Consider the following 26,741-nt stretch of genomic DNA (forward strand, 5'->3'; position numbering starts at 1 on the left):
CTCAGTTTCCATGTCCGCAGGGTGCTGGGAGCAACCTGGGGAAGCACTGTACATGTATTCAGTTGTTTTTCATTTCAGTGGTTGGGGAATCCATGGCGAAGCCTAAGCCGGTGCGTGAACACTCTTAGGCGTAGCGCAGCGGGCGAGGCCAAACGCGACTTCAGGCGCTTCGCTAGTGGATCCGAAGTGGTGGCTTGGTGGCGCTGCAGCGGGGCCGTGCCCGTCGCGCAGCTGTCCGGCTTGGTTGGCTGGCTACTCCACTTGGGATCTTTAGAAAGCCACGGAAAACGAAGAACTCACACTAACGTCGAAATTCGGAGGTCTATGGGCACCGCTCCTTTGGGGAGTCGACGAAGTTCGTTCAGGCCTTCAATGTGTGGAAATTGCCGAACCTGGGTGTTCTAAAATGCAGAGCCCGGTCAATACACGTCCGAACCCTACTAGCGGACGCGGCGGCCTCGTTACGGATGTCCGTATAATCGAATCTCAGACCTACACGCCCTGAAACCGGCAACTCCACCACTGGGCCACCCCTGAAGCCCGAGAGGTACACGTTAGCAGCGGTGGGGAACAATAACGTGTGCAGCCGATTGAAAACAAAAACGCTTCTCCTGGTCACAGTCGAACCTGCGTCCATCGCGTTATGAAAGCGGCGTGTATCGGATTGACCTATCATCGCATTCCAGGCGCACAGCATTTCCTTTGGATTAGTAATGCGGGCGTTAGCGCATGCTAACGCGAGCCACTTTCGAGAGGTGTCAAAGCCTGCGGACGAAACAATCCGGGCCTGCCAGTCATGGAGAACTGATAGCGCCATGTTAAGAAACAGATGTGAGATGATGACATATTGAGCGGAAACTTGGCCCCTCATTACACAACTTGAAGGCAAACATAGATGAGGTCATGGGATGAGCTCATCCTCCTCATCGTCATCCTCCTCACCCTCCTACTTCTCCTCCTCAGATGAGCTCATCCTCCTTCTGTGGAGGATGAGCTTGTGGCCCTAGACGAAAAGCTGGCCTCGCTGCATGGAGAACTTAACAAACTCACTAAGCGGCGGTCTCAACTAACGCGCCACCAGCAGAACTTGCCTCAATCGCCTTAAGACCTATCACGCCTTCCTCGTCTTTTCGCCAAGCCTCATAAGCACGCCGCGTCTACGACTGCACTTCCCTCACCGCCAGCCTCCTCTGCCATGTCCCACAGACAGCTTCTGCAGCTTGTGGTGCACCAGCTGCAGACATTGCTTTTTGTACTTGCGGTACACCTTCGCTAACCACTTCGCTACCATGCCTGAACCACAACAATACATTGTACAGTGAAACGGTAGGGGTCTCTCTACAAAAATTGGTGAGCTCCGTCGAAGGCTACGTCTTGGAAAGCTCCATGCCTGGGCTTTCTTACTTCAGGAGACGAACTCTCTCCCTCGTCTGCCTCAATTTACGGCATACGCGGAGCCGTTTATTCCTGATCGGCGGTGCAGCTCAACTTCTACTCCTCCGGGCAAGGCGGCCATTTACGTTCTAACTCGGTTTCCTCAATCCCCTATTGCGCTAAGCTCGTGGTGTACAGCCTGGCAGGAGGTGGTGGAAGTAATGGTGCAGCTTCCGCGTTGTGCGGTTATCCTGCAGGTGTGTTATGTGCGCCCTTACAGTGGTCGTGCTTTCCGCCTGCGGCTGCGTTGGCGTACCCAACTACGGCGAACTCACCCCGGCTACCCCATTCTTGTAACGGGGGACTTCATTGCTCCCCACTGTGACTGGGGATACCCTGCCTCAAGTGAGCGTGGTCGCGTGGTCCTAGAGCACTTCACCGATGCCTTCTTTACGCTGCTTAACCCTTTAAACGCTGCACTATGAAACAACATTAAAAAACTGAAATCGGTGCAGCTAATCTGCATTTGGCTTATAAATTACCCGTGAGAAAAATACAGCCACATTCACAATGACTAAGCATGTTTTCGGTAATGTTCTATTTTTGGAACATTGGCGTTTCGAATACACAAAACGCAAATGTTCTCTGGAACAAAATATATTAGCTTCAAAGTGGACTTGTTTGCTTTTAGTAACCGCAGACAAGTCTTTATCTTCCTGAAATGACTCCGAAGAGTATAACGAGTGAAAACTATTATAGAAAAATCATCGCCACTGTAGATCAGTCAGCATTTAAAACGGCGTGGTAGGATGGGAAGCACTTGTCGTGCAGCCGCTCTTGGCACTCTTGGCATTGGTTAGTTTTCTTTTGTTTTTACATTGCACACACCACCCCAGCGTTGCTGGTACGAGGTACCTGGTACCTCTACCCCTTTTGGAGTGCGTACATTGCAGTCATGTCAGCCAGTAAAGCAAGGAATTCCAGATAAATAATTTTGCTGAACAACTGAAAAGGGCTCATGTTCTCAAGCTCAGCAAATGCCTCTAGCAACAGCTGAGGGTTCTGGCTGGCCAGTGGTTTATCGAACGTGACATGTTAGCCTGCTGCAAGCAGTGGCTGCGGAGGTTTTGTTTTCCCGGTCATGCCTGAAGGTTTGCGTCCTTTTTCTACAGTCAGATGCCTTCGCGCTGGCTTTTTTCATCGTGGCTCAGGACTCAAACATTCAGTAGGTGACACGTCTCCATCGTTGCACTGTATAACTTCTGCACACCCGCAAATATCGTAGGGAACAACTTCCGAAAAGTCGTTTTCTTGCACGTGCTCCTCGTCATCAGGCAACAATTGGCATATAGATGCACCTTTGCGCTTTTCGTCGGAAAGGCTGAACAAAAGGTTAACTGCAGCCTCCAAAGTCAGGAAGCGTTGTGCCATAACCTATAAACTAAAATTTTGTTGTACAGAACTGTGGTAGCACAAAAGACTACTAGTTATAAAATCGCTCCCCACTTACATCCTCGAGGACTGAGGCGGCTATTCGATACAGCTTGAATGGCGCTCCTTCAACGTGCCTGAGAATCTCACAATAATGTCAAGGAAAGGTGGAAAAGGTAGCTTTCAAGCTTCTGCAAGTGTTAACTAGACGGCGCCACAAACACGTGAAAACGAGAAGAAAAATTGACGCAAAGTTCGGTGGCCTGTCTCGATGTTTCTGGCTCTATGAAATGCTAACGTTCCAAAAAAAGAACATTCGCACAAAACTTTGGAAACAAAAACTGGAGTGTCTTTAGAATTTTTTATATACTCACAGAGTAATCACTATCTATCTCCAGATATTTTGGTTCTGCTTTGCACATGGCAAAATTAAATTTTCCAGTAAAATGTCCCAACAATGACGTTGTGGTGAATAAACACAAAATATTTCTTTATGTAAACATTTATTCAAAGCCTCTAAATGCGCAGCTAACTCAAATGAATATTGTGATGTTTTCCACAAACGTCAGCGAGTATGCGAAAACAAAAATATCGAAATCCGGTATATTGGGAAGGAAATACAAAATCAGGTTTTCTGTGTTCCAATTTTGGAACATTAGCAAGTAAAATGTTAGTGATATTACTAGCCCGATACGCCGTCGTACCCAGGCCCGGATGACCCCATACTCACCTGATTTGTCGTGGTGGCTAGGTACGGAAACGATCTCCTGGCAACGCGAGGTGAACTGCTGGGGCAGTGACCACCACCCAATTCGCCTCGGGCTTATTCCGGAATCCACGGGTCGCCTTCGTTGCCGTAGCACACTGGTGAACTGGGATACCGTCCGATCCACCTTCAATGCTTCCCTCTCAGCGTCCATCCCGGAACCCATCGATCTGCTTCGCCGTGTCCTCACGGAGGCTTCCCAGCATACGTGGGTGGATGTGTCCCGCCCTAGGCCTGATATCCGGCTCCTGCAGCTCTGGGCCAAGCATAAGAAAGCCGAAGTAATTGTCACCCGGGGCCTTTCGTAGATTCCTGCCAGGATCCAGTTTCAGCACCTTACCGCTGCTGCCAGACGGCAGGAGAAAAGGCTGTCTAGGCAGCGCTGGCTTGACTGGTGCGCCTCTCTCGGTCCGTCATATTCCACGGCGCCCGTCTGGCGTACGTTTCGCGCCATGGAATCTAGCAGTCGCCCTCCGGAAGCAGCAGCCAGCGCTTGCACCTCTTGTACCCTTCTGAGTCTTCGGTGCACGTCAAAGATCCCCAGCTGGTCAAAATTAATCCAGAGACCTCGACTGCGGCGTGACTCATAGCCGAGGTGTTGCTTAGTCGTGTAAACACCACAGTCAATGGAAAGGAAGAAACAAAGACAAAGAACGGCTAAAGGTAAACGAGGTAGAGCATCTTGGAACGTGTTTAGCCAGGCTAAATGTGTACTAGTTTGAGCAATATGAAAGGGAACACAGGAAAGCGTAGAAAACACCCTCAGCCCCAGCTATCAGTGATACGCTGCACCCGCCGTCAGAAACAAAGTGGAAAGGAGGACGCTGTTCTAACAACTGTTCCCAATGCCGCCGTGCGTATTATCGGCTGTCGGACGGTGCCATATTATTGGCAAAATGACGTAAGCTGCTGCTTTCTAGAAATGACAGAGTGGTGGGAGTGCCAACAGTTAGTGGAAGAGCGCCTTCCTTTCCCTCTTTCTTTTTCACAGCGCCATCCGCGTATCGCTCCGAGTCCGTTTCGAAGCTGCTTGCCACGCGTTCCTGTGTTCCCTTTCGTATTACTCATAATCGACATTTTTTAGGTGCCGTGGTTAACGCGCTGGCGGTTACCAAGTTTGGAAGCACTTACACTTTTGCTGTGAACCAGCTTTTACTTCATAGAGTAAAAGCTGGTTCACAGCAAAAGTGTAAGTATTCCCTCTGATTACAAATGTCTAAGTAGTGGAATGTAATTGTCAGGCGTAGAAACACACCCGTAGTAAAATTCTCAGCAGACGTTTGCCAGTAATCAAAAGGCTGTGATTTTATAAGCATTGTTTCGTCACCTTGCCATTGTGATTCTGCGCGGCTTGACCATTCCGCCAATTTCCCGTTATGCCGTTCTTTCGTGGTTTGATTTTGACTCTACTGTCTCCCCACGTGTAAATGTCCATCAGCAAAGTCGGGTACATAAATTTACCGCAGCTGTAAGTTTAAAAATAAAATCGAATTTACACATGAATGCAGTAGACGTTTTTTCTTTCTATACCTAACCGGTGATCTGTCGTATTATCTGATTAAAAAATTTACTGATCCCCGTTAAACAGAAGAGTAATAACAGCTTGTGATACATTTTACGTAATGTCAGGGTATACCAAAGGCGTAATGAATAAAACACTCTGGTATAAGAAAAGCGAGTAAGTAGTACAAAAGAAGTAAGGATCTCTGCCTCGGACAGTTAATTACGGCTGGGTCAGAGTATGTGCCAATAAAGTCTGTGTTCTCGGGGAGAAAAACTGCGTGTCGCGTGCAGCGGCGGCCAATTATACGCCATGTGTGGACCTAAGAAAACAAGACGTTTTAATTAAGGGTCCCAGTGGACAAAGAATCACGCCATAATTAATGGTCTAGAAAGCTTTTGTTGCATCAATTAAGACGGATAGCATACGGTTTGTTTCGTCGCGGTTCTCAGCGATGGCTCAGAAGTACATCACTCGCCTCCTATGGCGGAGGTGCCGGGTTCGAATCCGCGTACCGCCGGAACCCACTGGTTTCTTCAATGGGTACAGGCGTCTCTGGTCGAGTGCCGACCCTTGAAAAGGGAATCCACGCCTGGAAAGCTGTCTTTACCCTTCCGAGAGGCCCTTGACCCTTATTCATCTGGCGGAGCCCCCGACCATTATACCACGTTGCGTCATTGCCGAGGGTGAAAGAGTCTGGCGGCGAGTCCTGCCACAGGCGGTTGCGAGTTGAGCGTCCACCGTGGCTGTGGAAGGCACCATGTGCATACGCTTTCCTTGGTGGCGCCGGGCACCTACCGGTAAAGTAGGTGCAAGCGATTCCCCGGCCTGGCGCTTTGGCCCTTGTGTGGGACTACAACGCTTGAGAAGTTCACCCGGCTTGCACGGGAAGTCACGCCTATGGAAAGGGGCGGCTGCAAAAACGCAGGAACGTTTTTTTTGTCGCGGTCGATGGTTTGTTTCGTCAGTTTATTGGTGTAATTACTTGCAACAACTATTGGGCAAGCAAGTTAGGTCGAAACGAACAGTCCAGGCAACCAAATCATAGGTATGTACGGTAAACACTTGAAAAATATTGCAGGAAGCGTAGCTGTACGTACCCTTCACGACCATCACGAAGGTTTATTCTACGATTGTAGACGATTGGCTTCTTCTTCGCAACCACAATCACCTTTACTCCATCATTTTGGTATAGGCGGTTTCGCCTGCTCTTGCCGTTATCTGGCAACATTGTGCGTTCACCGCAAGCACATCCTAAAAAGCTTCCTGTTTACTTTGTTTTAGCGTAGTTTTAGCCTCCGTTGATGGCGGCGGCTTCCCGTGTTTCGATATTTTCCGCGGATGGAGTTACTCTGACGAAGCGCGCGCGACTCGGGCACTGCCGTGTTGTGCCAGGATGCAGTCTACGTTCCGGAACTCACTTGAAGTCAAAACATTTTGTTTATCGACAAATGAAGGCAGAAAGAGCGCCTGGGTTGCAGTGATCAGTCGAGAAAAGTGGACTTCCATAAAGAGCGCGCAGATTTGTTCGGCCCACTTCAACACAGGCACGTAAAGTACAAGGCGTACTACAATGACACACAGGCGATGCTCAGACGTTAATCTAAGGTCTCGAAGTCATTCTAATCCTTCTAGGCTTCCACCAGCTCTTCGTCATCGACTCCAGGCAGTGGTGGCGGGATCTGCAAGTCGTATCGGGAAGGACTAGCACACTCGCAGTAATGTCTCCAATTATGCATAATGGCTTCTAAAGAATGCGGCGGCCGCGCTGACCTCTCCCAAGAAGGGTGTCTTTTCCTCTTTAGTGTTAGCGACAGAGTATTTTTCTTTCACATGCCCGGTAGCACTTGACGACTTCTCTCGAGGTTTTTTGCTTTTGTTTTTGCTAAAGCCACTTCGCCAGCCGGGGACTCGGTGGTCACCGCAAGGAACGCGGTAAGGAGCACTCGCCATTTTTTTGGTATTTTTTTCTTCTACGGCGAACTTCAGCTCGCAAAACTGGATATCGTTGGTTCTAGTGCGTGCTAAGGCGGTCCACTTTCGGAGTGATGTGAAAGCCTGCGGGCGAAATGATCCGTGCCTGCTAGCCATGAAGGCCATTCAGCGGCAAGTTTGGAAATCCATGTCCGGTGCAACAGCCGGGTCTCGGACGAAGGAAAGGGGCCGCCAGCTCTTCTGGTTCTCCAGCCTTCCAGCACTTGTACAGGCTGCGCTAATTTTTGTTTATTAGTTTTTGGACTCAGTTCGTAAAAAACTGCAAAGGCGAAAGGCTGTTCTCAATTCCGACTCTAAGTTGCGTTTTCCCAGGTAATGTTTGTGCAAATACCTCGAACCTCAGTGACTCAGAAAATGTCGGCTCTAATCCCAACTGATATGGGCGGCCCGAAGATCCACTCTGTGGTTCGTACTATAACCGACCTATCCTATTAAGGAATAACCTATTACGTCTTAAACATCCTAATGTTGCCGTATACCGTCTGTGCGGCTCTTTAAGGCACTGAAATGTTCAATTCGGAAGCACCAAGTTCTCCGCATTCTGTAGCAGTGTATGTGCCGCAGGACTGCGTAGCTCGTGTCGGCAGAATAACGCTTCGCCTTTTTATTCTGTCTAGGTTATATACCCTCTATGTCCACAAGCCGAATGCAGACGACTTAGCTCGGTGCCCTCAAGCTGCTTAACTCGTAAGCTCGCACACGTTCTACCAGAAGAAACGAACCAGATGGAAAAACTCCATCCGAGCCAATGACTACACAATTTTCTTCATTGGTGGATTTATTTGACAACAAAGCCGCGTGCGGTACGTCCGGCGGAATCTTGTGACTCTGTCGTCATTGCCGCCGTCGTCGCCACCCGTGTCGACTGAAAAAAAAATCATGTATTCCTCTTTCACCAAGCGTTCTTGACGTAAGTTATAGGTGGCGTGACATGTCTTTTGTCATCCTGAAAGAAGCTGCTTCTATTTATCTCCTCAAAATGAGAGAACCAGTTACGGCAGAGTGGCACAAGGGCTGTCACTTTGTCTAATATTCTCTAGTTTATTTGTTGGGATTCTGCGATAAAGTCATAGTCGGCTGCTCCCGCTAAGATCAATAGCACCATTTCTTTCTTTCCCTACGTGAATTTATAATTACACTATTAAACAACACTTCATGCATAGCTGAATTCACGGTGTTAGAAATAATGGCGAATGAACTGTCAGTTTGATTGTGGTGTTTAGTATCACTGAGAAAACGAACCATCTTTCCTATTTATGGTGGAATGGTGGCCAACAGTACTTTTTTATAATGGCACAATAATTCATTTTACGAACTAACTTGATGCGCTCTTCTGTGTGGTTGTTTCGTCTTCGCAATAGACCGCCGAAGAGGCTCAAAATAATTAACGATAGAATCCATGCCTTCGGTAATGGCTGAGAAACACCACAAATTCACAAGAAACAATGAATGCTAACACACCTTGAAACATTTCTGATCTGGCAGTGGAGATGTCGCATTTTCATACATGAGAGGAACTCTAATTATACGTATTCCCAAGGCAATATTCACCGGCATCTACCAGAAACAACCCAACCGGGAAAAATTCGCGGATACGCTAATACGCGACGCGGCACATCAATCCTCACCAGAAGAGACACAACAACAGTTTAAATCAAACTTTAAACAAATGCACACGTACACAATCTCACTACGCTAGTCCCGCCCCCCCCCCCTTCCCCGAAAAAACTGGCCAGAGTCCATTTGTCCTCAACAACTACTGCCGCCCGAAAAATATACCTCCGTGTTTAGTCGACATTTTTCGCCAGGTAAAACGTCTAGACGGCGTCAACCGAGTCACCCTTGTGCACCACATAAATCTTGAGCGACATAAATCTTGAGGCTGCAACTACACCAAGAAATGAGGCCGAGAAATTTCTGATATTATGAACGAAGAGTGCCTTACCCTCATTACCAATATAAGCACTTCAACGTGAATCCACATGATTGTAAGAAGAGTTACTTGCCTGTACTTCACACCAACAGCAACATCCCCAGGTACGACCTGACGTAACCCTGACGACAAATAGAGAAGCTGTCACATGATCATTGCGACAGTACATGGCCCCCCTGTCGAAGAAAGCCAGGAGAGGCAAAACTACTAGGATTTGGAGCCTTCTGATAAAAAGGAAGCAATGTCCCCCACGTACTAATCAGGTATATAAGCAGGTTGGCATTAGACCGTGCTAGCGACGTTATCCAACACCCCCCAAAAATCCAAACTTCCAACCAAATTCAACCAGTGGATAACCACGTACCTCACCACTCGGAGGTGCGGCACAGCCTACAACGGCAATGGAAGCGACATACACATAGCAGAAAACTAGGAATTGGATAGCCAATCTAAACATGCACCTACCGAAGTGTGCCGCGCATCGATGTCGGAAAATTGGTTCCACACAAGTGGCACCCTAAATGGAACGCCTAGCAGCTCAAATACCTGGAACCGAATACGGTAAGTTATTGAACCTACAAATTCGTAGAAAATCCAGCAAGGCTTTACAGACTATCCTGAACCTGTACTTGGGCTCTAAAGAAAGCCTCATGAAGATGCTTAGAACAAAATACTTTTCAGACTTCCCTAAAGAGCACAACCCTGCATTAATTGGTCCACCCCGCCCTTCCCTTGACAACGTAATAACCCCGACTGAAGTGACGGCGGCGTTGGCCAAAGTTCGTCGAAATACAGCGCCATGCAGAGGTAATGTCAGAAACAAGGCACTCGACAATCTAGAGGGCGGCTTTATCTTAGCCCCTACCGATTTCGTTAATGAGGGACGGATCTGGTAAGCGCCCGATTGCATGAAACGATGCAGAGGTGAGACTGCCACGTAAGCTGCGCAAATCAGTAAGTGTCCACAACCTTTGCCCGACTTTCTTCTCTTCGTGCTATGGAAAAGCCTTGGCCTCCCTACTACATCGTCCGCATCCTACTAGAAACACACAGAAACCAGGAAAATTTGCCCATACGGTATTTTGTTTCCGGCAGCACCTCTTGGCACATGACAGTCTCCTGTAACTAACGAACGTCTTGGAAGCTGCCAGAAAGGCTATACCTAAAGCAATGCTTGCCGTGAAGTTGAAAAAAAGGCATTTGGCAACATGACGCCCGCCTTTCACACAGACAAGGGATCATTATTGTCGGTGACATTTAGAGCGAAAAAGTTTCAAGCGAATGCCGAATTCTGCAAGTAGCCATCTTTGTTCCCCCATTATTCGACATAGTCCTTGTGATTCTCGCCTCAGAGCTAGACAAAATCCGGGATATTTAGTGGGGAATATATGCCGACAACATTACCACATGTATGCACACATTATCGGCAGGCAGAATTGAGTACCACCTAGAAGAGGCTGCCAACTTTGGCGAGGTTCATGCAAATGTCCCCGTACTAGCCTATGCCCACCACAAGTACCTGCTTCCTATTCGTGCAAAAAAGGCGACGTGACAGTGCCATAGACATGAAAATCACACTTGACGGACATAGTATCCTCCATTCGACAACTATATATGTAGATATTGAGCTGAACTTTCGAAGACAGTTGCAGAACGAGTTAGCACACTCCTCACCTGGAATTAACGACGGCGCAAAAAGCACTAATTTTTCCGAATAACTGGAATAGAAAACACGGGATGAAAGAAAAAGAGGCTGTACGTTTGGTCATGTGGTAATCGTTTCTGGGATAACGTACCTCTTCACATACACCATCCCTGAGGTGCGGGAAAGGAAGGTGATAAACACAAATATCTGGAAGGTGTTCCAGCAAGCCCTAGCTCTGTCCCTGGGTACATTGACTGCCCGTATGCTAGCACGTGGACAGCCCGACAGTTAAGAAAAGTTACTGGTGCCCGCATAGCAGCGCACAGTTGACTCCTAGGCATTACCTCCTGCACTCCCCATACTTTAACGCCTAGGCAACGCAGGTGACATAGGATACAACCCTAGGCTGAAAATCGCCCCCCTTTATCCAAACTTACCTGCCGCGGTGGCTCATTGGCTAAGGCAGTGTGCTGCTGAGCACGAGGACGGGGGTTCGATTCCCGGCCACGGCGCCCGCTTTTCTGATGGAGGCGAAAAGTAAACACGCCCGTGTGCGCGAGATTTCGGCGCACGTTAAAGATCACCATGTAGTCAAAATTAATCCGGAGACCTCCACTACGGCGTGCCTCATCGCCTGTGGTGCGTCGGCGCGTTAAACAGTTCAGTAAGTCAATCCATTTATAGAACCATGATCCTGAGCACCACGACGGGGGAAGAGAATCCCGTGCTTAAGGCCTCAAGAAAGCACGCAGATTCCATATAGCCTCACGACGGACGCGGACGCAGTGGACTACGAGTGCGAAAACACCAACTATCCAGTTGTCGCCTCCCCCAGGCCGACATCACCAGCCCTGGCCCAAGGCAGGGCTAGTGCTCCAAGTGCTAGTGCCGGGCTAAGCCAGAAGAGAAAGCGACAGCGTTAGCTATAACGTACACACAAGCCAGTACCATGATTACCGACTCTAAAGCAGCTTCTTGAAATTAATGGCAAGAATATCCAAGACACTAGTGAAGTCCCGAGCCCCGAATCCCACCCAAACCTATGCATATTATGGGGGCCTGCCCATCATTAACTCGGCGGCCCAAGGGTACGCCCGTGCTCTTGCAAAGTAGTCACCATCAGAGGATTACCCACAGGCCATCTACCTTCTCAATACTTTGAACGATTTTACGCAACACTGCCGGCTGTTACGACGTGCCCATCTGCCCGGAGTTGACCCGCTGTCAGACGTCACCCACCACCACTTCTCTCAGGTGTCTGCTAATAGTGTCTTCATATGGTAGTTCATGCGTGAACACCAGCGCCTTGCAACTGTCCTTGGAAGTGCGCAGCACACCATCCTTGCAGTCGTCTTCATATGGTAGTTCATGCGTGAACACCAGCGCCTTGCAACTGTCCTTGGAAGTGCGCAGCACACCGTCCTTGCAGTCGTCAGATTGGTCTGAAACGCTTGTACTGCAGAGGATTAAAAAGTCGTCCACGTATCTGAATAGCGCTAAGATCCTGTCATGTTCCAGGCTGTCTCGAACCTCCCGGTTGCATGCTGGCATAAGGCGTCGCGTAGGTATGTATTGGATCCCGTCTGGCGCCATACCTCAGCATCGCCTTATGGAAGCATGCAACCGGAAGGTTCGAGACAGCCTGGAAGATGACAGGGTCCTTGCGCTGTTCAAGTACGAGGACGACTGTTCAGGTACGTAGAGTCCTGTGTAGTAGAAACGTTTCAGACCAATCTGACGACTTCAAGGATGGTGTGCTGTGCACTTTCAAGGCCAGTTGCAGTCACTGGTGTTTACGCACGCGCTACCACATGGAGACACAATCAGTTTTCTTGACCTGACTCTTCAAATTCAGGCCTGAGCATGCCAGTTGGAAATACGAAACCTGCTCAAGTAAAAGATTTCTTCCGTACAATTCCACCCATTCAAAGAACGTGAAGAGGGGTTTAGTTTTCACGGCCCTTAAGTAAGCAGTTGAAAGTTCACGTCACCACCTGATGCGCGTCATCTTCGGCAAGCAATTGGCCCGATAAGGCAGGCAGGATATCCTGACCAATTGATCACAGTTGTGTGCGAGTCCAATCTTCAAAGACTGAAACGCGAGAGTAAGGCAGAAGAGTCGACGAACACCACTGAGGAAAGAAAGAAGTACGCCGTGGTTCCGTATGTGCACGGCCTGTCCCACAATTAAAGAAAATAGCGAAAGGACAGGGTGTGGAGGTGGTGTGCTCTGCCACCATGAAAGCATATACCATGTGCGCCAAGTAAACAACGCCGAGACGAGCGAATATGCAAAACGAATCACCAGACAAGACATTGGGATTGTGTCGAAGGCGTTGTTTACAGCATACCGCTGAGATCCTGTGGAAAAGAATAAGTGGGCCAGACAGGCCGGTGCATGAACCATAGGACCAGAGAGCACACAGCAGTTTTGAAAACGACAGCCATGTCACGAAATCTGACTATGCATTGCCGACAGTGCGGATGCAGCGCAAACCTGTTTGGCATTGCTATTGCACGGAAAAACAAAAACAAGCTGTTGAGAGAAATCATGTAAGCCATTATGATAGACGCAAAAGGAAGCGCATGTGTGATCAGCCCGTCGGTACTGCTGACCGAAAAGGAAAAGCTGTACCTTAGGCAGGCATGTGCGAACACGTAGTTTATGGGGACTAACAAGGACTCATTTGTTCGATACCGTTTTCGGATTTGAAAGGACATGTCTGAGGCAGCAAGTTGTTTATATTTTCATATGTGATAAATAGCCACTCACCTCACGTATATATGTTTGATCTTTGTAATAAGCGTTCAGTTGCTAATCCAGCAGTGTCCCTGTCACTTTTTGTTAACATTTAGTCCTTTATTTGCAATGTACAACTGGTTTCTTCTAAACCTAATATGCACCAACTAGACCAGCAACAAACTCTCTTGTACAACCCGCGTCTCCCTGTCACATGGCCTGGGAGTACTGGAACAACCCAGACATAGGTTCTATTCCCATTCCTTCCCAGGAACAGTGGGATAGCAAACCTAACAGCTCTGCCCCGAAGAGGCGGCTATGGTCATCAGAAATTACGAAGACACCGGGTACAAGCAACGAAGTCCTGGGCTAAGGACTAGCCCGCCCACCAGCTCTTTACTTTAACGAAGTTGTTTCTCCTCCCGGTGTCCTCGACAGTGCGGACACCAGGGATTGGACAACAAGATAACTAACTTTTGAATTCAAAATTGTTCCCAGAATTATTCCACACCGTCTTTGTTCACGAGGAGTCTCTCCAGTGCTACATGCATTCCCTTTTTCTATTGTGTTGGTTGGACCTTCTTGGCGTTTTAGCCCGGAGCCTGGAGAGGTTGCTTAGGGGAATGCGTGCGTTCGCAGCTCAGACCTTGCCTATTAGGACCCGTTGAACTGCGTAAGTTGCCCCGGGCACATCTCCTTCTTGTACAGGCGCTGTTACTGAAGTGACTATGAACTCCCTCTAGGGGACATGTCTGGGTCTTCAGTCAGCACGTGTTCGCTGCACCAGGATCCCCGAGTATCACCGCGGCGATAACTTGACCATAACCGCTGAACACAAGAATGTACAATGAGAGCTCGCTTCTGGGCTAGTTGGTACATTATTTCTTGCAAAAACACTGCACTAAATTGAAATTACGAAGACGAAGGACGGCGGAACACACGATGCACACTTACGAAAGCGCACTATCAACTGGCCTTTATTTTCCGACCGTATAGGAAAACACTGGAAATATAAACATGGAAACAGAAACGTTCAAAACCCCGAACAAAACCCTATCTGTGTTAAGTTCTTGATTGTTGTTGTCGTCACTTCACTTTTTGCGCGGTCTCACTCACAGCTGGCCACAGCTGGCCAAGTGCACAGCTGGCCACGGGGGTTTTGAACGTTTCTGTTTCTATGTTTATATTTCCAGTGTTTTCCTATAGGGTCGGAAAATAAAGGCCAGTTGATAGTGCGCTTTCGTAAGTGTGCATCGTGTGTTCCGCCGTCCTTCGTCTTCGTAATTTCAATTTAGCGCAGTGTTTTTGCAAGAAACAAGGATGTACGTCGAGTCCCTCGTAAATTTCCTAGTGGAAACGAGATTTTTCGGTTTAATTTATTTTATGCCGAAAGGCGTACTTGCCCAGCAAAACAATAATAATTTTGCATATTGCGGTGGCACACTAAACGTGAACACCGTTGGTAATAAGCGGGAGCTTTAACCTTGCCTCCGAAGCATAAGGCACTATTCAGGCTGCAAGCACCTACGCTGAACTAAGGGAGAAAATTTAGTGAAGCTGGGAAGCAGATTGACGGTGATTTGTATGAAAACCTTTATACTGCACCAACGTTTATAGTGAACACACGTATACTAACCCGAGCCGAAAATAATCCCGTGTTTACAACAAACAAAACAAACGATTGTGTAACAATATCATCCGAGGAAAAATTCTGAATAATGATGAAATGTCATTTAAGTATCTCTTGGTTGTTATTATGCATGCATTTCACAAAAGAGCGCCGACGCTGCATAAAGGAGTCCGTGTACGAGGCGTGTCTACACATACAAAACATAGCAGCTGGTCACCAGCCTAACATAACTCGGAAGCCACAGGCAGTCAGAGATAGTCACTGTGGCTTTCACAACACAATGAAGGAGTGCGGCTTGTAGCCGGACTACCCAAAGACAGCCACAACAATTTGACCGGGATTTGAAAAAAAGATCATCTGGCATTAGTTAAATAGCATTCCGCTATACTGTAGTAAACAAGGCAACGAAAAATCATGGCCCTTACCTAGATGCCCACAGGTGATAATAATTAAAAGCCACCGCAAAAATCTCCCACCTCCCCTCTCGGAAACCCCTGTGTAGACGCGACGCATAGGGGTCTCGTTGAGGTTGCGCCGACCATCGCGGTAGCAGGCTTGTTAGTCTCCATTGAAGGCAGCGTTGGACAGCGGAGGAACGGCGCTGGAACGATGGAGCTGAGCGGCGCAGGCACCACGTTTTATAGCGCGCATAACGGTGAGGGGATGCGCCGGCGCCAGTGCGTCTGCCGCGGCTATGACGCAACACAATCCAACACAATCCACTTTAATCCAATCCAATCCAAATCCAATTCAATCCAATCCAATCCAATCCAAGCCATTCCAAGCCATTCCAAGCCAAGCCAATCAATTCGAATCCAATTCAATGCCCCTCGCGAGAGAGGGGCACCAGATAGGAGAGGGGGTGAGCGGCGGAGAGCGCAGCTCGCGCGGCGAGGAGAATGGGGAAGGGGCGGACGCCGACGACTACGACGCCGGAAGCAGGGACAAGGCGAGTGAATGAGATGCAGTCGCATCTAAAATGCCAACTTTTGACAAGGAGCAGGCACGCACAGCCGATCAAGCGGCGTCAGGAACCCAATAGCGAGATGCACCGCCAGTTGACGGACTAAAACACAACCAGACGACCTAGTCGAAATCAGCAATTTGTACAGAGAAGGAAGAGCCGCATAAACGCGTAAATTCAGGCAACTGACCATTATTTTCTTTCAATTCCCTGTAGCTCCTTGTGTTATTTCTTTTAGGAAAGAAGTGCAGGGCAGTTCGCAATCTCCATTATGCAGTGGCAGCGACATTAATTTGGCTGTCGCGGTGAACGCAAGTAACAGTACGCCGCTAGACCATGCAAACACAGCCGTAACAAATAAATTATACGAGAGGCGCGCGCCCAATTATATACTTTCTTTCCCGCGACAGAAGATGAATCAAGGGGCGGGGGCGCAAACCTTGGAGGATATGTTGGGGTTTCTGAGCTCCATCAGCCCGACGAGCGCTGCGCAAAGCTTAATTTTCATCAATTGTCCGCTAAATAGCATGTTGTGTTGTGTTGCATGCCTTGGATAATAACCTGGAGTTTGATGGGGATCAACATTGTTCCTTTATTTTGCGCTTTTTCCCTACCATGGTTCCTCCAGCTGCAGAAGCGCCATAATTGCAAGCCAGAAGATAATGTAAACGCGAAGCTCTTCTAGTGCACTTTTTCTTATGGCACGCTTCATATATATCGACACTGCCGAGCGCAAAAGTTCGGTTTGGGTTCGCTTAGGGCAAAACATGCATATTAGCCGAGACTCTCAGAGGTTTCAAATAAAGAAACATGCGCTGTTGCGACAATAGCCTAGCAGAAGCTTGAGAGGGTCATGGCACCATACCGGCCATTACGTGCTACATAGATCAGCTGGTTAATGCAAAAACCGTAAAACAAAGCTCCGAAAATTGTTTCACCAAAATTCTAAAGCTCCGTCTAGCCCAGCACCCTTACACGATTAACTCAAACAGCGAAACAAGAAAGAAAAGGGAAAGCACCCATCGTTGTCACAGCCGCGACCCGTTTGAGCGGGGCTGCAAATGCGGCCCTGCCTACGTGACTAAACTCTGAAATCCGCGCACTGGATGACAATTCTCAATTGGGACTTCTGCCCTAAATTTTATAACCAGGCCACGTTCAGCAGCGCGTAACCATTTTTATTGTGAGAGACCACACCCTAGCCTGAGGACTAACCGATTACGCGGCCGCGAACGTCCGCATTATTCGCATGGCTGGAAGAGTAACACGCTTACGAACCTTTTCATTTCTATGCGGCACTGGACCATTTACTCTGCTGTTTCTTGGATAGGTAAATGTTTTCATCTACCGTAAGCTGGACTTATTGTTGCTGCTCGTTACACAGCGCTGTAAGGCAGCGCCTTTTGGGCCCGGAAAAAGACGATATAACCAGATCAATTCTTCCACGTGGGGTGTACCGGTACCGCGATCATTTTAAATATTCATAAAGGTCCGTTAAAGGCCAACTGCACTCGAAATTTCGACTTCTTGAAAACCCTATTTCCGTATAGTCTGCTTAAAAAGAAAGCAACATGCAAAATACAACAGCTGAAATACGCACGTGGACGCCGCAAGCGGCCAGCAAAAATCGGCGATTTTGAAACCGAAACCGAGGAGAGCGCGACCATTGCAGTGACGTTGCAGCCGTCCAGCGAGCGGCCGGACGGTCACCAGTTCGGGAGAATGTCTGCGCGCAAGCTCTACGCGCGCACGGGGCAGCAGAGCTCGACCGGTTCTCCCGCTGCGTGGCTGGCCAGAGGAAAAAGCCACCGTCGGCTGGAACGTCACAGGCGCGTCATGGCTGTTTACGCGATCCGCCGGCAGGTGCAGAGTGGTCTGCGGCGGAGCCTTTTTAAACGCTTCTGACTGATTAACGAGGCGTTTCACGGGGCTACCACTTGTGTCTCAGCTTATTTGGGGGTACTTACTACGCATTAAAAACAAATTTGGCCGAGGTGAAATTTGAGTGCAGTTGGCCTTTAATGCGAGTATCTTGATATGCTATAAGTATTTACAAAATTTCTTGTATATATACTCAGGGTCGTTTTCTCTCCTTGTTAAGAAACCTGCATCGACTGCCTTGAGTCGCCTCCACGACGGGGCATGTTTGCCGAGCACGCTTGCTCTTCAGTGTGGGGACCACAAAAGGCGACCAACTGGTCTTGAGACCAGTTGGTAGCGCTATTCACGGTAGCGCCATTCACGGAGTTACCCTGTCCGCCGTTGGCGAGACGCTGCTGCTTTCTTTCACTGAAAATCCCATCAAGCATACCTGTTGCCTTAAGCGAAAGCTTTTAGTGGGGCCGATGGGGTCCTTTCTAATGTATTTCAACATGTATTTCATGTATTTGAACAGTGTATTTCAACTAATGTATTTCAACATAGACCGGTTGGTCGACCGAAAAGCTCTGACAAGATATCTAAACACACGGCGCGTGCGTGAAACCAGGCTTCCATGTGGTATACCCGTTGCTTGAAGACTGCGAAAAAGGAAAGGTTCTAGATAAGGCAATGCGCGCATCGATAATAAATGAGGAGCCCAAAAGTATACTTCCATCTCATAAACCACTTATTTGGTGTACATTTATGTCATTCGTAGATACGTCTACCTAGTTCAAGAACAATCCTGGCATGGGTTCGTTCTATGTTTGCGACTTGGGTCTTTGAACGTTTGACGATCGATTGGACGCGCATTCGCAAAGATTGTCCGCAGTTTTAGCGAAGATTTTTATACTCTCTTGACGCAGGTTCGATGTTAGAAAGCTTTCGCGCTTCTCTCAACTTTGGTTAGGTAAAGCTGGAAAATTCGTTTTATCTGGAATCCGTTTCAGCGTACGAGCAACTTCGTAAAGGTACGAAAGTGATGACCAGCGTGCAGTTTACCATCATCTAGATTCCTTAATCGCACCTAGAAATGAACGTGGCACGGCAATTTCTCGCTTTCCAGGTTGTGGGCTGTTTGGCAATCTGACTGGCGGCTATTGCCTGGCGGGGCTGCTAATGGGATGCGGTTTGCCAGCCCTGCTTCTTGGATGACTGTTTTTTTTTTCGCCCTGCTCTCGCATTGCATCCGCTATTGCACTTTGGTATCGACCTGTCTTGTCAATTTGTACACGAAGAGCTCATTGTCCAGCAAAGAGATATGCAAGGCCAATGCGTATTCGCGGGGTAGCCGCGTACCGTGGAACTGGGAACCGTCGTTGCCCTCAGTGCGTGAAAGGAGAACCGATATTTGCAGCTCGGCACGGCATGCAGTGTTCCAACTGTCCAAGGTTTGCCGATTTTAAACTTTGCGAGAAATTTGCTCAATTGATTAGCGCTCGGAATCGGGTCCTTAGTCGGAATATTACAGATCATTCGTTCACCGGCTTTCAGCCAGTTGCAAAAATATAGGATCTGCCTCCTCCCAAGCTGCAGTGCAGCTGCAAGCGGCAAACGGTATTAAATAGCAGTTTTTATTAAAGACCTTACGCTCAATCAGTCAGAGTTGCTGTCACTCCATTCGTTCCCGGCGCAATGGATTTGTGGAGGAGCTACATGTAAGCCATCCCTACTGCCGTGGACTTCCATAACCTTCCTGAAGACTGCGTAAGCTGGCATGTGTGATTGACCTTCTTTACTTACAGAAAAAATGGCAGTAATGGCATCCAAAATAGTTTATTTTGGTAACGTTACTCACAAACTAATAACAGAAGAGAATACCCTTCTGGCGCATTATTAATTTAAAAGATATTCCTAAGGGCTTGGTGATTTCTGAAACTTGTAGAAAACGCAGGGGGCTTCTGTTTTCCTGCTCCCAAAACGCCTAAATTAATTGTAATCTAACCTAGATAATGATTATTTCAGATGATCTGTGATTAATTAGGGGCATTTAGTGACTTTGATTTTATTGATTTTGATTTATTTTGGGGCGAAGTTTTTAATAGTGAATTCACCATTCTTGCGCTCTAACGTTCATTGCTCCACGAGCGAGTTCGCAGAACGCGTGCTACTGACACTAGCGCGTTGGCGACGTCTCGGTGGTGTGATATTGAAGCACCGACTGCTTGCGGGTACAGTCCCTAATCAGTAAACCCTTGGTCTGGTGTGAACACGCATCTTACCGTACACGCAAAAGCCAGTCAAGATCCAAAGATTGGGGCGGCTCAGTAGCTAAGGCGTTGTGCTACAGGACCCAAGGACGCGGTCTCGGTTCCCGGCCGCGGCGGCCGCTTTTCTGATGCAGGCGAAAAGCAAAAACGCCCATGTGTAGGAGATTTCAGCACTGGTTAAAGATCCCCAGGTCGTCAAAATTAATCCGGAGCCCCCACTATGGCGCGCCTCATCGCCTGCTCTTCGTGAGCGGGTTATACCGTAAAGTAAGTGAATCAATGATATTTGAAATGTTGATAATGCCGATTACAAAAATAACGCTCAATTAGTTTTTCATAATATTTTCGTGTTGTCACTGCTTTTGTCTTACTTGTTGTTACTTCACGATTCTTTAAAATGTTCTGACAAAAAGTTAATTTGCGTCTCCGAGTGCCGTTTCCATCCATCCCTCTGCTTAACTGCACATTGCCCATAACTCCCTCAAAGCCACTGGGCCCTTTCGCAGTCATGTCAACGAAAGCGAAATATACCCTTCTACTTATGTTTGAGAAACTATGTTTAGCATCAACATGGACAGCCACTACTGGCTTGCGGGTGGGAAAATACATTTCGTCCATTAAAGGGGCCATGCAGACAAAATACACGTTAGTTTTATTTGAAAGATTTCGAGTTTTATAATGCCCCCAGCGCTTATCCGGCAGAAAACGAGGCCGTAGTTACTGAGACATAATAGGTTTAGGTTAAGATTTTGTTTCTCCCGCCGAATTCTCTGCTTTTGTGACGTCTGCCAGGAAGTCACAAGGAGGGGATGGGAGGGGTATTGACACTAAATGCCTGTGCGTCATTTGGCTCTGCAGCCTGACTTACCGTCCGTTCTCCCAGATGGCGCTGCCATACTGATCCGCGGACCGTTGTACACCGTTGCTTTGTTTTTTGACCGCATTTGCAGAAAGTAATCGTTTCGTGAAACACGGTGTATGCCCGAAAAGCAGGGACACGTGGGACAACCTCGCTTACGGCAATCGACCAGTGTCGTGTAAGACAACTCCAAAGCGGTGGACTGCTCTGCAGCTAAAACAAGTGTAATGCACCCAGTACCAACAGCAGTGCGCATCGGTGCTCCTATGTTTACGCGTATTTTCGTAACTTTCATTGTTTACCCCACCATTTTTGCAGCTGTAAAATGAATATACATTACATTTAAGCGCAAATAGCTCGTTCGGAAAGGTTATAAGGCCTGCGTAGTTTGCGTTCGCTTAGTCCGTCCTCTGCCAGTTGCACAGCTAGGCATATCACATCATAGGATCTGTTGCGGGAAATTACCTAGTAGGTCGCATGGCCATTCCTATTTTTTTATAATTATATAGCTTATTTGAGTGAACTGTGCTTTAAAAGTGGTGTCAGTATGATTCTAGCAAGACACTCTTTCGAATGAAACAATCTTGTATTTTGTCTGCAGGCCCCCTTTAAGGTACAACTGAAACTTTCATTACTGACCAAACGTTTATCCGCTTCCGTGGGCGAACTCTACAGAGACCGTAACGATAATTATTTCCGCATTAGTCTGCATATAACACAAAAAGGGGTCAGCTTAGCGGGTTCAATGCAAAGTGTAAATGGTGTGCATTTACTATTAACTATTGCGGGACAAAGCGTCTGGTTTGTCTCGCGTATAGTTTATTTGGCGCACTAAACTTTGGTGGTTTTTCATGGTCCTACTGTTTGAAGTCTAGTGTTGTTATTGTTTCTGCTTTGCTGCAGTTGCTTTGCTGTTGTCTTCGTTGCTGCTGCTAATGTTGCTGTCGCCGCCGTTGATGTTGGTGTGTTCGGTGTTGTTGCGGTTGTGGATGTCGTTTTGCTGTTGCTGTTGGAAAACGCTTACATAGGAGATTACTAAAGCTCGTTATGTGCCAGCCGATCAGTAACCTTGTTGCCCATGACACGTAGGGATAGAACCCACGGAAATCTCCAGTTTAAACCCAAGGCCCCAAAAGAGTATCAGTAAGCATTGCCTAAGATTTTTAATGCGTTGCTTGCTTCGTCTCACTATGGTGTTGTGGTAACCAAAACTCAACGCAGGAAAGCGAAATTTACTTAATGGTAGGTTCTTGCACTAAACAGCAAAGAAAAGAATTGCCGCTGGAATGACGTACGTCGCGATGCAGTCATCTTGACTGCGAGTAGATAAGTCATCCTAGGGAAAATTTCAGATCATTTGGTCATGTTTGCCCGAAGCGTTCAACATTTTCGCGTCTGGCTTAATTGTATGTGCGCTGGGCTTGGCTACTTATTGGTAAATGTGGGACTTCCAGTACCAGCTCTCACGTGATCTTGGTGAAATAAAAATGTACATATACAGGCGTCCACAGAATAAACCGGACCAAGCGAGCGGCGCGCGAAAACTATCGGCGCGACACCTTCCGGCCCAGCGCCTGCTGTCGAAATAGCGGAGGGCGCATGCGTGTCCTTCCCTAGAGTTTGTGCATGTCAGTTTCCTTGATTTCGGCTGCAGCACTTCGATCTTCTCGAATGCGACGCGCGGCGGCGCCTTGCGTGGCGCGCCTACCGAGCGGGCGTGATGCTTGTCAGCAGCCGGCAGCGTGCGCCATGCGCTGATGCCGCTTAACTGTGCGTTCACCTGAGAATGTTTGCTCGGCGCTCTTTTTATCATTTTATTGACTGGAAAGGAAACTGGCGTTGAAGAAAGGCTGCGATAAAGATCCACACATGACTGAACCAGTGCTGGTCGTTATGCGACTAACACAGTTGATAGCAAGAACTGAATACAGCGAAGGTTTATTCGGTTCGGAACAAAAAAAAAAGACATCGGGGATTGTCCGAGTGGTTCCCCTTAATAAATGTGCGTGAAGTTTCCGTCGTCTTCGATAACTTCACAAATGCGTCGGAGGAGCGACTCATAAAACGACTTTATGATTTCGGGACGGGAGCGCAGGCGTCCCCATTCATCTTCCACTGTCTGCCACAACTCGTCCGCCATGCGACCGCAGTCATTTCTTTTACCGAGATTCATCTTCATAATCCCCCACACATTTTCTATCGGATTTAGGTCTGCCCCGCACGGAGGCCACCGCAGCTGTCGCCCCGCGTGGTCCTCGAGCAGTGAGCTCACGGCTCGTGCTGTGTGGACAGGGCTTCGGTCAGGATGAAGCACCCGTCCAGGACGTAGGGGAGCAGACTTGTCGAAATGACGTTACAGTACTGGGAAGCATTGAATGGCCTAGAAATTCTGACGAGGGGTCCCAGGCCATCCGCACTAATTGCGCCCCATACGCTGACGGAGCACCTCCCACTGGAAAGGACGCTTTGGATGTAGCCGGGCTGGTATCTGAAAAGTAAATAAAGCGAACTGGTATTCTAAATACAGAAATACATTCAGGAAAGATATCTCCGAGGAAAGATATTTCCGAAGATGTTCGCAGGCTATACTAGCTAAATCAATTGAAGGACATTCGCCGTGTTTGATAGTTTATATCGATTGAAATTACTGGAACAATTTTTAGCGGGAGGCTGCACCCCCACTGCCACGTAGACGAACAGTATTCTGTAAAAAACTATGCATCAATTTCATCCTCTTTCCACAGCGGCAATTACAAAATGCCCGGCCGTTAGCCGATGCGGGTTACCTAAAGTGTTTCGTAAAAAAACAGCGACAAGAAACGCTTAACAAACGGTGCTTATAAAACTACGATTAAAACATTTCAAATGAACCCAGCTGAATAAAATTTACAAGGACATTGTATATCGGTTGCTCCGAAATATAGTTATTAACAGGCAGTTATGCATTGCTATCCTTAACAATTACGCTTAGCGTTGCACTCGGGACCCCAGAAGGAATGCTCAGCAATTCTCACATTATACCATGCTCCCAATTTGACCTCTCACACTGTAGTAGTTTATACATCATCTAGAATGCACACTACCAGCTACGTTTCTCAGTTTAGTTTCGTACCTGCAGCTCATCGGACGCCAAACACGCCGCTGTTGATCCCAGCGAGTGGAGAAAGTCGACTTGTCTGTGAATATAACTTCCTTCCACTCGTCCGTTGTCCACTGCTCCACCGCCCGGGCGAACTCCAGTCTTTCCAGCCTCTGGCGGTCCGTCAGGTGCGGTTTCTGCGCTGCCACGCAACTCCCGAGTCCCGCCTCCTTCAGTCGTCTTCGAATTGTCTCGCAAGAGACATTCAATGACAGCTCCTGTAGAGTTTCTTTTGCAGACAGAAAGGGATCTGCCACAGCTGCTGCGACAATCAGTAGTTCCTGCTCCTAACTGGTGACTTTAGGCCGCCCGCTGCGGTCTGCGTCAATGAGTCTGCCCTGATCATCGCGATAACCTTGAATAATGCGGCTAACAGAAGTCCTAGACCTCGCGGCGAGGTGTCGAATTTCCCGCCGAGTAGTCCCTTCGATGAAAAGTCGCACGATGTGCCTCCGTTGCTCGATGGGGACGCGGGACGGCATTCTTCAAAACTATGGCTATCCAGGACGAGTTACGTGCTTTATACGCTTCATAGCTATCACTGCCCAATCGGTGACATGAAAGGAAACGGCTCATTGCTTTTTGATAGCAATTCACTCACACCGACAGTTGTGTATTTCGGTCTATTTTTCCGAAGCGAATAAACCATCGCTGTTTTCAGTTCTTGCTATCAACTGTGTGTTTGTCGCATAACGGCCAGCACTGGTTTAGTCGTGTGTGAATCTTTATCGCAGCCTTTCTTCAACGCCAGTTTGCGTTTCAGTCAATAAAATGATAAAAAGAGCGCCGAACGAATATTCTCAGATGAACGCACAGTTACGCGGCATCAGCGCATGGCGCACGCTGCCGGCTGCTCATAAGCATCACGCCCGCTCGGCAGGCGCGCCGCGCAAGGCGCCGCCGCGCGTCGCATTCGAGAAGATCGAAGTGCTGCAGCCGAAATCAAAGAAACTGACATGCACAAACTCTAGGGAAGGACACGCATGCGCCCTCCGCTATCTCGACAGCAGGCGCTGGGCCGGAAGGTGTCGCGCCGATAGTTTTCGCGCACCGCTCGCTCGGTCCGGTTTATTCTGTGACCGCCTGTACATACGTGTACACTTACAAAGTCTGCATTTGGTATTCTTAGTACAAGCACAAGAAGCTGGCACCTATCGTACAACGCACTCTTCACACCCTGAAGAAATATCTCTTCTGGCAAGGTGAACCACTCAAACCAGAAGCCTCGCTTTGATCTTTTCTCTCGGAGTCGTGCCGGTCCGCCCGCCTGAATTCAAAATTGCGGACGATGGTCATCCGTCATGTCGCTCACGTATTTTCCCTTGGTGGTGCACTTGGCAGCAGACTGTAATTGCCACGGGAAGTGGATACAAAATATTTGTCTTGGAATCCCCGAGGAAGCATTCTGGGCAGAAGCAGCGGAATTCAGTGGAAGAATCACGCATGCTAGTGCTACAAGCGACCCTGATTTCGGTTTGCGTTTTATCACTTGCCTGATTTCTCCTTTGCGATGAAGGCTCAGAGGCCCTCAAGCGTAACGCTGCAAGGAGCTGAGGATAGCCATTTTACTTCTGCGTTTCTGAAAGAGCGGCGAGCAAGAGTTCCTAAAGCAGTGCTGGTTTCCTACACTCCGCTCGTTAGCCTCACATACGTTGTTCGCTCAGAGATGCGTCTTTCTCGCCATACGTAAATCTGCTTGCGTGGTTTAAAAGCCAAAGAATTGCAATACTTATCAACAAAGCCTTTACTCCTTCGTAGTAATTGCACCTCTTTCCTCTCTTTCGTTTATTTGTCCTCACATGAATTGCTACAATCCAATTGTTTGCAGTTATAACACTTTTTTTATCTCTCTTCATTCCCGTTTCTTCGTCTTTTGGAGCGAAACACTTTAACAGGCATACTGATGACAAAAGCTACAGTTTCCAAGGAATCCGAGCTCTCCGAGTTTGGGGTGCCCCTATCATCCTCACGTGCCGCCTTGCTCATTTGATCACGACACACGCTAGAGGAACGTTTATTCCACCGCTAAGAACGTTCGGCCGTTACGCAGAGGTAGCGCACCGGACGCCTACTTTGGGCACCCACCTAGAATTCAAAATTAACCGGGAGTTTCTTGGAACGCGGACGGTCGCACCTTCGCTGAGCTCTGGCATTCATTCCTTCTGCAACCTTCACTGCACCCCCCAGCAGCTACACAAGCAGGGTCACCGACGGCGAAACACGCAGGGACCCTCCAGTCCAAGTTTTACCTCCTGTGAGCCCCCGTTTTTTATCAACCTCACCCCAAACATCGACCACACCGGCACAGCTAGCTAAGGCTAACTGGCGCTTCGGAGAACCCGAGCAACGCGGCAAGGGTAGTGTGACCCTTTGTCTCTCACAACAAGCCCCTCCCACAACAAACAGCCATGTCCTCTGAGACAGATTCCCGCTGGAAAACCGTATACCACTGCTGCCGACGCCGCCAAGACCTCGCCACAATTGTAATCCTCCCTTCAGACATCCGACTTGCGAAGATCAAACCCATGAACTCATGCAAGCCCTTGCGGCCGCCGGCCGCCTTACCCCAAGGGAAATTGCTGTCTCAATTCTTCACGCAAGACCTCAGCAAGATTTGATCGCCGTCAAAACATC

Source organism: Haemaphysalis longicornis, unplaced genomic scaffold (genome assembly GCF_048455015.1).
Source record: "Haemaphysalis longicornis isolate Haplotype H1 unplaced genomic scaffold, Haemaphysalis longicornis Haplotype H1 scaffold_7, whole genome shotgun sequence".
Lineage (NCBI taxonomy): Eukaryota > Metazoa > Arthropoda > Arachnida > Ixodida > Ixodidae > Haemaphysalis > Haemaphysalis longicornis.